Genomic DNA, 4,779 nt, shown 5'->3' with positions numbered 1-4,779 from the left:
CTAGGGATAGTTAGGCCGAGTGATCCACGACTAGGGATGGGGTTAAAGAAGAAGGGGAAGAAAAGGGGCGTCATTTATAGCCGTAAAATTTACTCATCTTAATAAAACTCGTCATTTTTATTCATTAATACTCAATTGAAAACAGTCTATGAAAGACTGCATAAAAGTTAATTAATATCATTAATCAAGTTATACATCATATGCAACCATTCTCTTAAGACTCAAAGTATGACATAACATACTATAACATCAACAACATCTTGCAGCGGAAAGTAGCTAGACATATGTATGAAGACATATTCTAGACAGGTTAACTATTTATTAACAACCCTGGAGACTCCGCTCATTGCAGCACCATCATCACATCAGCTCAACCTGCACATTTAGAAAACATATGCAGGGCTGAGTACAAAAGCACTCAGTGGGCACGTATGCCTAGGTATAAAAATACATGCTTCAAAACTATAAATTGTCATGCCATCATAATCAGTACAGCAAGGGAGTTTTTCGCTAAAAAGGCCCAAGCTTACTAAGTTCATTTGTGATTCTTAAAGTTCGTCTGATCAGACTAAGTTCTTTTGTAATCTATCATATCTGAAACTGTGTGCCGGAGAGGTGGCCACCTCTCACGGTCACTTGACCGGCCAACCCGCTAGATGACTCACGGTCACTGGTGTACACTAGCCCTGGCAGGATAACTATCAACTGCTCAGGACCCGAATTCGATTGCATCATTGGCAAAGCCAAAGCAGATAGATATCATACTAAAATTTAAACATTTTATGGCAAGACAATACTTGAAATAACTTTAACTCAAAGATTTTGTCATGAAATAACTTGCTCAAAGGTAGCATTAAACTCGTTTGATAGATATATAAAACTGAAATTAACAGTTAAATCATCTCATGCATTCATTCGTATAAGAGGCCTACGACAAGAAGGGGATCTCTATATACGTATAGTAAAAGTAATGCCCACCTCGTTGTGTCTCTGTATCAATGAGTAACGTCACTCTCTCCCTCAAGTCGTTACTTCCCAAAAGGACCTTCATCGTTATGAAGAATTGGTGAGAAGTTATAAAAGAAACCTCGATTAATAATCTAATCTCTTTTATGAAACATTAGTATCTCTAATGTTCATCTCTCTTGATTGTTAATCAATATAACAATTATTATCTCTCGTCATTACTCATTAATTATAACATCCTTATGTTATAATTAGCAGCGCTTCAATTAAAAGAAATATTTAACACATCGAAAAGTCCACTTTCTTAGCAGATCTATTCGCTCTCATCTCGTCTAATTAACCGATTAGAAAGTTAAACTTTCCATTAGGCATGTATTTGAGTCACGGGTCAACAAGAATTGACTATGCTCAAATTCTAATTTCACTAAAAATTTCGGCATGACCTATTCATATATAATGTCAGCCACGAGATTTCAACGCGTGAATCTCACTACGTGAACTCGTCTCTCGACTCAAAACTTAACATCTTGACATCTTTTCAACGCAAACCAAACAATTCAAAATCATCAAAACTCTTTATCAGTAAACTATCATTTATACTCGACACCAATTGTTCGAGTGTCAGATACCAACATTTATGTGCGTTAATCATAACTCTCACAACTCACACCATTTAGTCATATCGTATCATCCATCAAAACAAATATAATCAAGTTGTTTTCTAGAAAGTTTTGCTGTTTTTGTGTCATCTTTAAAAATTCATAACAACCAACTCAATCATCATAAACTCTCATACCAATTGATCTCAAAAACTTCATGAAGTGTAGTTCACTCTAAAAATGGTAGTTAACCAAAAAGGTTAAAGGTTTTTGGAGATATTGCTCTTTTAGTGCAGGCTGTCAAAGATTGACAGTTTCTGCCAATTTTGTTTAGGCCATTAGAAACCAAGGCAAACCTTAATAAAATTCCATCAAATTTAATCATCCAAAACTAAAGGTATCCTTGAAGATTTGGTTAAAATTTCACAAGAGAAAACGTTCATATGATCTGCCAAATAAACAATGAAACTCATACACTTTTACTGTTGGACAAATATGACAGCAGAACAGGGCATTTTTGAAATAATAAACTGCTCTGTTTCAGAGGTCATAAAAATCGAAATCTTATGTTTTTAGAAAAGTATTGAAGTCTAGTTTCGTTTAAAAAAAACGGTGATGCAAAATCCTTCATGGATTAATAGATATAAACGTTTTTTGTGAAGTCTACCAATAGTTGACAGATTCTGTCAAGGATTTTTCAAAATATCTTTAAAATAGCAAACATCATCCAAAAGACATGAAATTTTGCAGCAAACGAAATACACATATCATAGATAAACATACTAAAATTTCAGAGCCATCAAGCAATGAAAACTCATCGAAACATAAGCTTGAAACTTCTGTAAAATTTTGACAGAATTCCAGTTTTAATTTCGTTCAACAATTATCATCCATAAATTGTAAATCAATTAGCATGCTCATGTGATATCGTAGAACACATATACGCAATAATATTCATTATGCAACGTCTCAAACTTCACGAATTTAAATAATCATACTCTAAAAATTTATACAATTTTCGTGCTTGGAAAAATACGAATTTAATATATATCGATTCTAGCATACCCCTAAGCACAAATATCAAGTCAAAACGATCAAACAAAAATCGAAAGACAAGCTAATATGTGAAAAACGGGGCTGCCCTCATGGGTTTCATAGCTACGGTTCGTTCCGTTCTTACTCCCTTCATTAAACATGCTCAACATCTACCCAAGAACAACATACTAAAATTTCACGACGATCCGACGTCGTTTCAAAATAAAGTCGAGAATCGACGTTTTTCGACGTCGACGAAAATCGAAAAGAAAACCATCAAAACGTAGGTAGAGATCTTACCTACTTAGATACATGATCGAAAAGATGATCGGCGCTCGTCTCGGTGCTCAAATCGGAGCTTGAAAACCTCCGTCCAAGCTAAAAATGGTGTTTGGCGTGTTTGAGTGTGAGTGTGTGAGAGAGAGATAGAGAATGAGTGTTGTGGCTGATATCAACGTGAGTTAGTGAGGGGAAAGGGGTTTTGGGCGGTTGGGTGGGGTAGTAATGGGTAGGTAGGATATTTAGGATATTAACCCGTTAGTCGTTAAATATCTCGTTTCGTCTCGTTTTAACGACTAACTACCCATACTCTTCGTTACTCGCCCTCTCAACTCTTACTCACTTTCATTATACTCGTAATTCTATATAAATATAGAAAACGCAAGCTCGTTCTCGAAATTCTGATAAACGAGCTCGGTTCGTTTATCGAGAAATCACAATTTACTAATTCACTCGTCATCCAAAAATAAAAACTTTCATTATTGGACTCGTATCGAAAAACTAAGAATATTTCTCGACTGACGTGCACGTAAGATTTTGAAAGTCGACAAAAAGACGAAATAGCAGTATTTTACTATTCATCGTCAAAAAGTCAAAATTTTCAAAAACGTCTTAACGGACTCAGATCTCACTTCCGAGTTCACCGTTCTCATTCAAATAATTATCTCGAATTATTCGAATACTCAAACTCAATTTCGGATATAAAAATCTCACATCATCCAAACATCATCAAAAGAACATCTCAACATCTTTTTAAAAAAAAAGAAAAGAAAACTTCATAACTCATCATCTATGTACAAAGTAATCAAACAAGGGATCTATACCCTAATTACTCAAACTTAAGCAATTAAACACGTCATCAAAAGCCCGGGTATTACATACCTTCCCCCTTAAATAAATTCGTCCCGAAATTTGTACCTCTTGTAAATGTTTCGGGTACTTCTCTCACATCTTATCCTCAAGCTCTTTTCCACTTCTTTCTAACTATCATATATCCATTGGACCTTATCCAATGCAATCGACTTATTACTCAATTGCCGAATTTATGATCTAACATCATCTGAGGTCTCTCTTCATAACTCAAGTCTGGTTCTAAGATCATTTCTTCTTAGTAAACTACATGGTTTGAGTCGAAAATATATATCCTCTCAATTGTGACACGTGAAACACGTTATGCACATTTCCCACAGCTAGGTGGCAAAGCCCAACCTATACGCTATTGGACCTATCTTTTGCTATATCTCGTAAGGACTTATAACTCTGGGTCTAAAGCTGTCCTTTAACTCCAAATCTATTCATCCCCTTTGAGGTGAAACCTTCAAGAAAAACTTTGTCTCCTATCTCGAAACTTTGTCTCACATCTTATAGGCAAACTCAATTAGTGGCAACACATTCTCCCGATTTACTCCTCTATCAAGGATAGTAGTTCCTATAATATATTCTATCGCCTGCTATGCAAAATTCATCCTTGTACCAAACTCTTTCTGTAACTCATCCAAAAACGTGATGTAAATTTTTTTTTTTCTCTTTCTGAGGTGATCTACACCGGTACTCAATGCAATCTTATAATCTCACGAACGTACAATTGTGATAACTATCTGGTCCATACGCGATTAGGATCGGTATGAAATGTGCGATTTTGTTAGTCGATCTACAATCACCCAAATTGCTGTATTTCCTCTTTGACTTTTGGGTAAAGCTGTCACAAAATCCATCGCTATGTGATCCCATTTCCACTCGGGAATCTCCAACGGTTTTAACTTCCCATAGGGTCGTGGTGTAATGCTTCACTTGCTGACAAGCTAGCATCGCTCTACAAACGAAGCTATGTCTCATTTCATTCCGTCCCACAAAAATCTATTTTTTTACAACCTGAACATTTGTGCTCCTGGGTGGGCGG

This window comes from Salvia miltiorrhiza, chromosome 4 (assembly GCF_028751815.1).
Source record: "Salvia miltiorrhiza cultivar Shanhuang (shh) chromosome 4, IMPLAD_Smil_shh, whole genome shotgun sequence".
In the NCBI taxonomy this organism is placed as follows: Eukaryota; Viridiplantae; Streptophyta; class Magnoliopsida; order Lamiales; family Lamiaceae; genus Salvia; species Salvia miltiorrhiza.
This window is presented reverse-complemented; position numbering follows the sequence as displayed.